At 41.5% G+C, this 12421-nt stretch overlaps 1 protein-coding gene and 1 pseudogene across 2 annotated transcripts in view; both read right to left on the bottom strand.

Moving 5' to 3' along the window:
- The window catches only part of SGK3 (serum/glucocorticoid regulated kinase family member 3), a 58326-nt gene that overhangs the window by 45369 nt on the left and 536 nt on the right, over positions 1-12421 (bottom strand). The gene's annotated exons all lie outside the window — the stretch shown is intronic.
- LOC112472706 lies at positions 9598-9713 on the bottom strand (annotated as a pseudogene).

Genomic DNA, 12421 nt, shown 5'->3' with positions numbered 1-12421 from the left:
CACCCCTCTGAGGAGACCCAGCCTCCCAACTCCTCCCTCCAAAACCCTATCAAGCTGTTTCACAAGGGGATGCTAATTCACCTCACTACCTACTCCCATCATCCTTCATTGCCTCATTATGGTAGTTAGATCCCAAAAGAAACCAGGAAGAAGTTTAAAGCCTACTCTGAAAGGACACTGTCTTCATACTGAAAAATTTGCAAAATCTCAACAATTCAGGAATCTGAGGAGCACATATGGGAATATATTCAAAGGATGCTAGACCAAGGACTAAATGTGATTACTGTGACCCTATACATGGCCACAAGTGTATCCCATCAGTCTGTCTCCAGACTTTCCCCAACAGGGACCTGCAGCCATCCATGAGGGTCCACTGGTGAACAGGAAATGCATAATCCTTCCAAGGGTTACTGGACACTAGCTCTGAACAGCCACATCCCCGAAGACCCAAAGCATGGTCCAGCAGAGTGCCCATCTCGCTCTAGAGGGGAGGTGAGAGAGAAAGGCAACCCTGATGTCTCATGGTGGGTCCAAAGGGACCACGGGCCCATCCTTTGCTTATTTCTCTAGTCCTAGGCTTTTAGTGGAAACAGATGTGCTTAGTAACTAGCCAAATCCCCACACTGGTTTCCTGTCCAATGTCATAAAAGCCATAATGGAAAAATGGGCCATGAAGAAGTCCCTGGAACTTTCTCCACTCTCCTCAGTAAGAAAGTAAACTCCAAACTACACCACATTCCTGGAACAAGCTCAGAAATTAGTATCACTATCAAAAACCTGAGGATGCAGGGGTGTTAATTCCTATCCCATCCCATTTAACTTGCCTATTTACCTGTACCAAAGCCAGAAAGATCTTGGAACACGACTACAGATTATTAATACTTTAATTAGATAGTGATGTCAATCACAGCTGCGATTCTAGGTGTTATATTTTTTTTATTGGAAAAAAACTGGCATAACTCCTCATATCTGGTAAACAACTACTGACCTGGCAAATGTTTTCTTTTCTGTCACCATCAGTAAGGACAGTGAGATGCAATTTGCCGTCAAGTGGCTAAAACGGCCATATACTTTCACTGTCTTACCTGAGGGCTATGTCTGCACTTTCATAATAAAGTCTGGAGGGACCTTGGTCATTTTGATATCTCACAGATCCCCAACCTGTTCCATCACACTGATGGCATTATGTTACCTGGACCTGGTAAACAAGAAGTAGTGAGCACCCAGACTCCGCTGTGAGACACAGACACACACACAGACACATGCACGCATGCACCCACACACTCCAGAGGATGGGGGATAAAAGCCATGAAAGTTCAGAACTCCACCAAATTGATGATTTGGTCTTAGAGTGGTGAGGCAAGATATCCTGTCTAAAGTGAGAGAAACTGACACACCTTGCACCACGTCCACTGAGGAAGAGGTAAAACAAATGGTGAGCTTCACGTCTGGGTGTGCTGCTCTGACCTGTTTCCTGGGTGACCCACGATGCTGTCAGTTTTTATTGGAGCCTGATCCAAGAGAAGGTTCTACAGTAAGGAAACCTGCCCTAACTCTTGGGCCTATGCCTCGGCATACCCAATAGTACCAGAAATGACATGACAGACAGGGATGGGGTAAGGAGCTTCTGATAAGCACCAGGAGAAGAGTTGTACTGTCAAAAGCTATTGTCCATTTGGTTCCTGGCCTGCTTTCAAGCCTGGGTAGAGATCAGATTGATACCTGCTCATGGGAACCAAGAGACTGTAACAAGAACAGCCCATCATACACAGAAAATTATGTGATCCACTGAATCATAAAACTGGACTGTATAGCAGCATTCCGCTTGGCACAGTAAAGGCGAGACTAGGCCCGAGCAGGTCTGGAAGGCACAAGTAAACTAAAGGGACAGATGGCTCCCCGCTGGTACTTGCTCACCTTCCATGTTACACTCATGGGGAGGATCCTACACCCAGTTGGCAGAGGGGGAAGAGACACACCTGTTTATGGTTGGACATGACCATGTGCCAGCACTGGCCAGAGTTGAGAGGGTGGTCTTTAAATCGAGCAGTGAAAGGAAGCCATATGAAGGGAGAGAAGTCTGAGCAGGGCACATGGTGGTCCTCCTACATGCTGAGAGAGACTCACGGGGGCATGACCAATAGTCCCAGTCAATGGGAAACCGTGGCAACCCCCAAAAAGATGGGACTATAAAGGACCTGGGTCCTGTGGGAACAAAGGTGTGGGTCACCGCACCAGTGGACAACTCTGACCAGCTGAGGTGCTGGCAGAGGGTGAGGGGAACATAAAATAGGTACTTGAAGAAAAAGGTGTTATCACCAACTTGAGCCAAAGGACTAGCTACGGTGCAGAGACCACAGCAGTTTTATTTCATTTGAGTTTCTTCCCTATGAAGAACACTGGCAGTGGTTCCAGCTGGGAGTATGCAGGAACTGGATGCAGAGACTGAGAGGACTTTGTGTTTCCTGAGTTAGGAATGTGAGTCTTGTGCTCAAAGTATAAGAGTGAACACCAAGGGACAGAGAGAGGAGGACTGTGCTGGACATTCTCTATTTGCCTTTTCAGCTCCAGCTGCGCCCTGCTCCACACCTGAGGACACCGACCTGTACAGCCTGTACCCCACAGCCTCCCTGGCCCTCCAGCTGCTGGCCGACTTCATCCAGGGAGGTGCTGGCAGGACATGGGTGAGGGATGAGGATATAACTTCCTCATCCTGCTCCCTCCTGGGCAGGCTGAGTGGGGTAGCTGCTGAATTCCACTCTCTAAGGCCAAAGCTCGTGTCAGGCAATCCTCTCTTGTGACTACAACGCTTCCAGGGATGAAATGCCACGATTCTCGACCTCAAGTCCTTGGGCAAGTTTAAGTTATTTGAGCCCTAGCTTCCTAATCTAGAAAATGGGGCTAGCAACCTTACTTCATATGGTTGTCCTAAGGATTCAAGGTATGTGTAAAAGACTTAGGTTTGTATATGTAGTCGATAAACTAGATCTAATACATAGCAATTTGTTTCCAATTGGTTTTTATTCCTTCATTCAACAAACACTTAAAGCATTCATCATGTACTAAGCAACAGGAAGACAAAGAAAAGAGAAAAATCCTACTTGCAAGGAATTTACCTAATGGGAAGAATGATAAGATTTCAATAGATGGCTAAGTAAGATGTTAGATGGATGTATGGTACCCTATGAAATCAAAGAGAAAGGCCACAGGTGCGAACTGTCACATATTCCCAGCCTAGCTACAAATAAAGACAGGCAGGTATGAAAACAGAAGTTTGAAAGAGATCACACTTGTTTGCCTCAATTTTCTCTGGAAAAAGGAGCTAGAATCACATGCTAGAAATGAAGATGTTGCTGTCAAAAAAAAAAAAAAATGCAGAGAGATAAAATCATTTGCCCAAGCCAGGATTCAGCTAACACACGTTAGAGCAGGGGTTCAAATCCAAATCTGACCAACTCCAAAATCTATGTGGACTTGTTTGCTACACCACGTTATGTAAGGTTTTCCTTTCCCTCAAGCTAAATCAAACCAGCAACCTAACAGTACTTAATACGTAGTGGCTAAGCTTATTACAAGCCAGACTGTGTTTTATGTGTGTTAACCTGATTGCTCCTCACAACAGCCCTACTGACACGAAACCGAGGAAAACTGAAGAATCAAAAGATGGAAGTTACCTGCCCCAGGTGGTGGAGTCAGGACTTGAACTCAGGTTTTCTGACTTCGAGACCTTAACCCATTGGACCACACTGCCTCTACAACATATACATGCTCTGAAGAGTCCTCAGGGAAGCAATGAAGAAGGCTCGTAAACTTATTTTTAAGTGGTTACAAGTGAAATTATGAAAAAGCAACTCTTCTATTACTGTAAATTTAATATGTTTATTCTATAACACTGAAGCAATTTAAATTCTGCAAAATCATCTTCTGGCCAGGCAACCAAACGAAACAGAGTGAGAAGAGGGCTGACATAAGAACCCCACAACTAAGAAAGACTAGAACAAAGGCTACGTCATTCACATGGGGATAAAAGCTGGAACTTAAAGAGGTTCATAGGAAACTTGGGCTTTTTAAAGGAGAAGCAGTGAAAGAATTTGCCTTCACTCTGCTGGGGAATCACAAAATAATCCTGTAGCTCGGTCCCCAGGGACGGCTGGCGTGCCTAGGAGGAGGGCACGTGGCTCCAAAGAGGAAGTATAAATATTCACCAGAATGGAAGATCTAACCTTATCATCCAACATGCATCAACTGTGATTAGCCCAACAAGATAAAAAGAAGTTGCTCAGGTAAAAAGAAGAGAACTTGCAGAGGCCTGCCAGATCTTAGGAGGGGCAGTGACGAGCAAGAGTAATATAACAGCTAGTAAATATTATATTTGTAGTGGTTCTCATCAGGGGGGCGTTTGGCAATGTCTGGAGACACTTTGGGTTGCCACGACTTGGGGGGTTGCTAGTGAGTACATGTCAAGGAGGATGCTAAACGTCCTACAATTCACAGGACAGCCCCAACGACAGAAAATTATCTGACTCGAAATGTCAAGAGTGTTGAGGTTGAGAAACTAACATTTATTGAGCACTAATGGCAGGCACTGCTCTGAGAGCTCGCATCTAACACATCACTTAACCCTCACAGCAACCCATGCGGTTAAGTACCGTTATCCTGTTTTGACAAATGAAGAAACCTAGGTGATGAGGAGAACTTCCACATGATCAGACAGCTTTCAGTGGCAGCACTGACATGAACACAGCTCTGACCTGAGAGTCTACTGTCAGTTTCTTACGGTACTGCTGCATGTATCTTCTTCTCAATCACCTTTGGAGATCCTGAGCTGAAGAGAAGAGAGCACCACCACGTGTCCACGAGCAGCTGGGTTACAGAGAGAAAGCCACACACAAGAAAAGCAGCTTTTCTAATTCTGTTACCAGGAGGGGTCAGGTCTGCACTTGTCAGGAATGGCGCATCTTCCTCTCCTTGAAACTTCCCGCATCAACATCTAACCACGAGCTCGGCACGAAGTGAGCTCTGAGTGTTGATCCCATCACAAGGCCAATCAAGGGCTAAATTATGAAATAGAGAGGACACAAGAAAGGATGCTATCACAGGATATGTTTTTTTTAAAAAGGAGAAAGTCTTTTAAAAAATAGTATTAATAGATCTAAAATTTTTTATGTGGGGGCTATAAAAAACAGAAATATGGGTGAAGCTCTTATAGAAAACTGTCCAAATTCATATTATATTAAAATTGTATTGAAAAACACTGCTTAAAATAGGTGAACATCAGTTAAGGCTTTCAAAAAAAGCATCTTGCTCTTCATCGTCATGCTTATCTTTTGGCCACTGTGTGTAATTAGTGTCCTGGATCTTGTCCATCTTTCTTTCAGACAGACGAAATTATTTTATAAGAAGGTCAGAAGGTTCTTCTGCTTTTACTTCTAAAATATAAGCAAAGAGGTTCTGAACTCCATTTCCTTCACATTTTACAAAGACTGTTTGGTATTGACTAGTGGACCCTAACCAAGTTACAAGGTAGATAAATTCATTAAGTGCTACGATGCACTCTTAATTAATATAGTAGAGAGAGGTGGTCAGCAATTAGCACCAAGACATAAAGGAAAATTAAGAATGAGCTTGTTCCACAGGGAAGGAATTAGTCCAGGAGGAGCTACAAGTTTTCTTCAGCAGGGGGACGGGACTGGGCACGGGGTGTTTAGAAGCAGAGTCCCAAAGGAGGGAGCTGACAGAGCCAGTTAAGGAAGAAACGAAAGAAAATCCAGGCACAGACCCTGGGCATGGCCAGAGGACTGGTACGAACACAGGTTTGGGATCTGGGGACTGACCCAGAGAAAAAGAAAAAAAATTGAGAGTGGGGATGGGACAGGAATTATTCCTAAGAAGAGACGAGGCCAAGCGTGTAGGTTCCATTTTAAACTACATTAAAAGTACCACTGCAGGAAATTCTGATCCAAACAAAATGGTTACTTTACTAAAAGCCTACTACAATAGGATATGATCTTTATCTGTTTATTTCCGCCTCTCAGAATACCAGCTCCAAATACATCCAAAATGTTTCAACAGAAACAAAGGACATCTTTGTCACATCTGTAAATTAAGTTCATTGCAGCACAGATTAAAAATCTAACAGGGTCTGCCAGTGGAAGATACCTAGTAACCTTCTCACACATACATACATCACATGATGAATCAGTTACAACTTTTCCTGTTTTTCTTCCTTACTAATATATCCTTCCTCTAACTCCCACCCCACCCCGTTCAATTTTCCCCTCATTCTGCAATCATAAAGTAGTTCCATTTTTTCCTAGATTTAGCCATCCCTTTGAGATATTTTATTTGTCCTGATTCTTGATAAAGTAATATATGAATTAAAAATAAAATACGTGCAAAATATACAGTATTGGGACACAATACAGAAGAATAGTCGGCACCCAACAATTCCACAGGAGTGTCTAAGAACCTCAACAAAAGTCTGTCGATTCCCTGAAACTGGCTCCATTTCATTACATACATTTAAGGGACTGAGTGTAGAAGTAAATGCTAACAGTCTTTTGTTTTCCAACACTAGCATCAAACTGGCTCCATTTCATTACATACATTTAAGGGACTGAGTGTAGAAGTAAATGCTAACAGTCTTTTGTTTTCCAACACTAGCATCAAACTGGCTCCATTTCATTACATACATTTAAGGGACTGAGTGTAGAAGTAAATGCTAACAGTCTTTTGTTTTCCAACACTAGCATCAAACTGGCTCCATTTCATTACATACATTTAAGGGACTGAGTGTAGAAGTAAATGCTAACAGTCTTTTGTTTTCCAACACTAGCATCAAACTGGCTCCATTTCATTACATACATTTAAGGGACTGAGTGTAGAAGTAAATGCTAACAGTCTTTTGTTTTCCAACACTAGCATCAAACTGGCTCCATTTCATTACATACATTTAAGGGACTGAGTGTAGAAGTAAATGCTAACAGTCTTTTGTTTTCCAACACTAGCATCAAACTGGCTCCATTTCATTACATACATTTAAGGGACTGAGTGTAGAAGTAAATGCTAACAGTCTTTTGTTTTCCAACACTAGCATCAAAACTGACAGGATAAGAAAGAAGGCCTTAAGCTTACTCCAACTGATAACATGACCCTCCGCTGGTTCTAGAACCCGAAGAGCAGCAGCGTGCACTGCTCTGTCCTCGGCTTCCCAGAGTCACCATCTTGGGTTCCCAGTCACCAGAATGCCGGCCCTCTTCCTGGCTTCCCAAGTTTTTCCATGGGGAAGCACACCCCCAGCCTGTGTCCCAGGGCAGATGTGAACAAAGAACACTCTCGAGGATGATTCCTGGGGAACTGTGACCACTGGGAGAATGATGGGTAGGGTGGGTGATGATATGAGACAAGAGAAAAGCAAAGGGGGAATTCACACAGAACTAGCAGTGGTAAAATCCTGAGGGCCCTAGACGCTGAGGGAGAGTTGGGAGGATTCAGATTAAGGAGGCACCAAAAACAAAAACAAACCACAAACAACAATTGCCATCACGCCATAGAGTCTCTGGGGAGAGCCTCCGACCTGCTTTCTCTTCTTCCATGCTGACTCCCTGCCAATCCATTCTTTCCACAGTAGACAGAGTGCTTTGTTGTTTGTTTGTTTTTTTTTAAATCACTGTAAATCTAATCATTTCACTCCTTTGCTTAAACCTTTTCCATGGTTTCCCACCGTCCTTAGAATAAATCCAAACTCTGAATTGTGGCTAACACTACAGCAGCCCACATGGCCTGACCTTCTCGTACCTCTCCAGCCACAACCTACCAGGGCCTCTCACCGCTCTGGGCACCAGAGTCCTGTCAAAACAGCCCCTTCCTAGTTCTCACACACACTCAACGCCGTCCCATCTCCAGCCTCTTGCACCCGTGTCCCCTCTGCCTTGAATACTTTCTCTTCTCTCCACAATGAAGTCTTCGTTCAAATGGCACTTCCTCCAACAAGCCTTCGTGACTATTCTAAAGTGCTCCTTCCCCAAATCAATCTTGTCATCATCCCATTTTTTTTTCCATTCCAGTATTTCTCACCATCTAGGACTGAATGTTGCATGTTTATTGAGAACCTCCTTGACAAGAGTGTAGAAACTGTGACTTATCCATTGTCATATATTTAGTATGCCCCAACACACATTTAATACACAATTAATTTTTAATTAATTTAGTCAACAAACAGGTGGAGAGAGACACTTGTAAAGTCCAGTTTGCCAAAGGGTACAACTGAGATCTTCAGAGTAACCCCTGGTACATCATCCCTTCGTCAATCTCCCGAGTCATCACTTTCTCCCTCTTTACTAGATCAATCCCGTTATTATACATATCAAAATGCCACATTATCTTAATAAAATCCTCCCTAAAAACATAGATTTATTTACTTAACAGATACTTACACCGTGTTTACCATGTGCTAGGAATATATAATTAGTTTGTGCCCCAACTTTTATTATTTGTATGAATGATCTTATGTAGTAACACCCTTAACTAAAGGCTTTTTAAAAAAAACAAGGAGAACTCAGGGTAAACACAGATGCTTACACAGTGTGATAAAGGGAACTTTACTCTAAAGCAAATATTTGCTTTCAAGAGTCCTCTTCTGACAATAAAACTTTATATTAGTTCCAAATCCTGACCTTACAATATGTTATTAGTAAAAATAATATGCGGAATTTTACCTTGAAGTTCTAGCATTTCAAAAATCAGGACTTTTATATATATTTTCCCTACCAACTTTTTCCTATCAATAAAAACTGCAGCTTCATCCCAGGAAAGGTAAAATAAATTTAGTACTTACTATCCCTGTAGGTACTCAAAATCAAGTACAAAGAAAATACATCAGGTAATGCATGCCCTCAAGTGGGAAAACCCCACCTGAGATGTGGGAAGCAATAGGAAAAAATAAAAATTAAACTGCAGAAATGTCTACCAAGTTCTGGAAACAAGTTTTAACCTATTAGGAAAAAGATCACAAGTAAAATAAAAACATTCACTCAACTGGAATGTGAGCAAGTATATGTCTGTAATGAAAAATGAAGCAAAATATATCCAACCAAATGTTGGTATCGAACTTAATAAAACTGGAAGCTTCAACAGTGGACAAATTCAAGTATTTTATATCTATCTCCTTTCTCTGAAGGACTAAAAGTTTCTGACGTGTTTTCTCCATATATCCACAAAAATAAATGAAGAAGTATGAACGTCTTATTATTTTAACAAAAAAGGGAAAGAAGGTAAACTACTTTCTGCAGCTCAGAAAGAAAAGAACATTCAGTCCTATCCAGCTCAGAAAACAAAGCAGGGAGACAGGATTACTTGTGCCGAGATGCGAAAACAAAATAAAGCTTAGGAATAATATCCCAAGAAAACCCAAAGCTGCAGATGTTGCTCCATGAAGTCGGTGCTGTCCTATTGCTTTCCCGTGTGAGTTTATTGTGCTTATTTTTTAACTTCTGCCTGTCCATCTACATGGGTGTTTGGGATGTTTTTCACCCTATACCTACTCCCTTTGGTGAATCCAGATCCCAATATATTCATTTGAACTTTTTTTTTTTTTAATGCCTACAGCACCTGGTCTTCCTAGGTGGTCTCCCAACTAAGTACTAACCAGGCTCGACTCTGTTTAGCTTCCGAGATCAGACATCGGGCTTGCTCAGGGTGGCATGGCCATAGACCAGGGACCATGGCTCCACTGGGGCGCGAACCCAGGATCTTCTGCATGTAAAGCAGATGTGCTAACTGCTACACTATGGAACCACGTCCAGAATCTTTTTATTTAGTACTTAATTTCCCCCTACTCTCTTCCTTAATTGTCCATATTGTAGAAATGACTGTAGAAGTGCAGTATTTAATGATTTAAAAGCCTATTAAATAGAACTTTAAGTTCATTTGTATTTAAAAATCAGATAAGTGGGGGTGTGTCTTATTTTCCCTTTAAAAAGTAACTGGAATTGGTGTGTGTGTGTGCTTCTTGTCCTCCAGGAGTTTATATGTAGCAAAAAAGACAAATGCCCGAAGAAGTACAATTCAAAGTTGACTGTGATAAATTCTCTAAGAAAGCTTTGAAAAGTCACTGAAATTCAGAGGAAGGAAAAACCACTTCAAACTGAACTTATCTAGGTATGTGCGATGGTGGCAGCATGTGAAGGAGGTTCTGAAGGCTGGGCACACAAAACAGAAAAGGCCGTACAGTCCTGGGTACACACAGGGAATAGTCATTTGTCCATTTTGTCTGAATTCCTGCCCACCTGCGGGAAAAAAAACTCACTCATTAATAAAAACAGAAAGAGAAAAGTGGATTTGAGATCAAGTTGGAGAGAAATCTGAACGCCAAGCTTCTCACTCTGGGTTTCATTCTGCAGACGAGGATGTGGAGGCATCTGAAAAGGGAATCTGAGGGGCTGGAGGTGTACAGAACGAAATGAAATGGAAGAGGGCTTGAAGAAATAGGGGCTTGGCAGCGATAGGAATGGCATGTTTGCAAAAACACGTGAAAAGAAATAAGTCAGTATTTCATGTGGACAGCAAGATATAAGGAAGAATTAACACTGCCTCAAATTTTGCAGGGCAAAATAACAGTGAATTGGCTTAAATAATCACTAGCCCTAACTGGAAATGTGTGGATCAGACTGACACATTTAACACCTTCTGGAGGCAGGCATTTTTTTCCAGGCACTGGGATACAGCAGTCAGCACAATTTACAAGCACTCCTGGCCTCAAGGAACTTACCCTTGAGTGGCAGACAATATGTAATAAATGACTAAATCAACAGATTAACATATTATAGAAGAGTGGGCTTGTATGGATTTTTAAATAGGCAGGTCTGACTGAACAAATACCTAGAGGTGAGGGAGTGAACTAGGCAAGGAGCCAGGGAAGAGTCAGCAACTAACAAAATAATTCCTTGGTATCTCCAAATAATTTCATTCCGTGATCTTTTTGAAGTTGGCGGTAATTGCAACACATCTCTTCTGGTGACCCAGTCCTATTTCCTTGGGCTAGCATTTGGTGTTCTACTTCCTGACTCTATCCTACCCAATCAAGAAAACTTCACCAATAACACAGTGATAACAAACTGCCTACTAGGTCAATTTGTTTATACTGGCTGTTTACACTCCCTGCATGGGAGAAAAGGACTGTATTTTAAAACAACAAAACCAAAGCACTTTAGAACATGTTTGTACAAAGCTTAAGAAGACAATCATCTTGTTCTCAAAGCAATCATTGGTGTAGAAACTGAGACTTGTGATTTAAATCAAAGATGCTGAAGAATGATTATGAATCATGCAATTAAGCTACCAAGCAGGATGTTGCTGAGAAAAAAAAAAAAAAAAAAAACCATGCACAGCACCATAAAACTGTCAAAAATAAAAATAGTACTGTTATCAAAACCAGAAGTAGTATCATCCTTTGGTTTTATAATTTGTTGCTCAGCAGAGTTGAAGCTCTGACATTTATTGGTTCTGAGTCTTTGGGCCTCATTCTTATCTGTAAAGGGCAACTGGTCTGATTTTTCCGATTCCTTTCAATTCCGTAATTCTAAGTAGCAAGCTATGGTTTCTATGATGCTTAGTTAATTTATGTATTTGGGTACTCTGGTTTACCTCATTTTGTAATAATAGTAAAAATAAGCACCCACCCAAAATAGCACAATTTATAAGTTATGTATAAAGTAATATGAACTTCTTTTAAACAAACCTACCAGAGCTTGGTGCTTAAAATGAGGCTATACCCTAAAAGGGCTGCCTTTTTTTCATCCCTCTTTTAGAACAATCTGCAAGATTCTGAGATTTCTGTATCATTGGATACAATTTGGAACAAGGTAGATGATCCCATCTTTAGTATGAGACAAAAGTCACCAGATCTTTTCTTGTGCGACTCAGTCTTTGAAAACTGTTCCAAATGAATCCCCAAGCATTTCTGGCAACATTTCTGTAGAAATTGATGGTGACGACTTTGAAGATTAATGCCCATCTGAATGTATAAAAGAAAGTAGCAAAAAAGAAAGAAGAAGAGGCTGCATGTAAAGCAGATGGAGGTTAAAAAGTAACTGGAATTGGGGATGTTGCTGAGAAAAGAGAAAGAAAAAGGAGGAGGAGGAGAAAGAAGAAAGAAGAGAAGAAGAAGCCAGCCAGCGTTATTACGTTATTGTGGACTACGCCTCAGGCACTAAGTATTAACTCATTTAACTTTCGTAACAATTCTATAAGGGTGAAACTATTATCATTCCCATTTTTCATATGCAGAAACAAAGGCATAGAGAGATTAAGCAAATTACTCGCGTTTCCACAATTAATAAAACAGATTCAAACCCAGGCACTCCAGCTTCAAAGCCTGCCCGCTTTATCTCCACGATACACCTCCTATGTAAACCCTGGTGTT

This window comes from Pteropus alecto, unplaced genomic scaffold, assembly GCF_000325575.1.
Source record: "Pteropus alecto unplaced genomic scaffold, ASM32557v1 scaffold87, whole genome shotgun sequence".
Classification (NCBI taxonomy): Eukaryota; Metazoa; Chordata; class Mammalia; order Chiroptera; family Pteropodidae; genus Pteropus; species Pteropus alecto.
The sequence above is the reverse complement of the archived record's forward strand: the minus strand, read 5'-3'. Positions and strand labels throughout refer to the sequence as shown.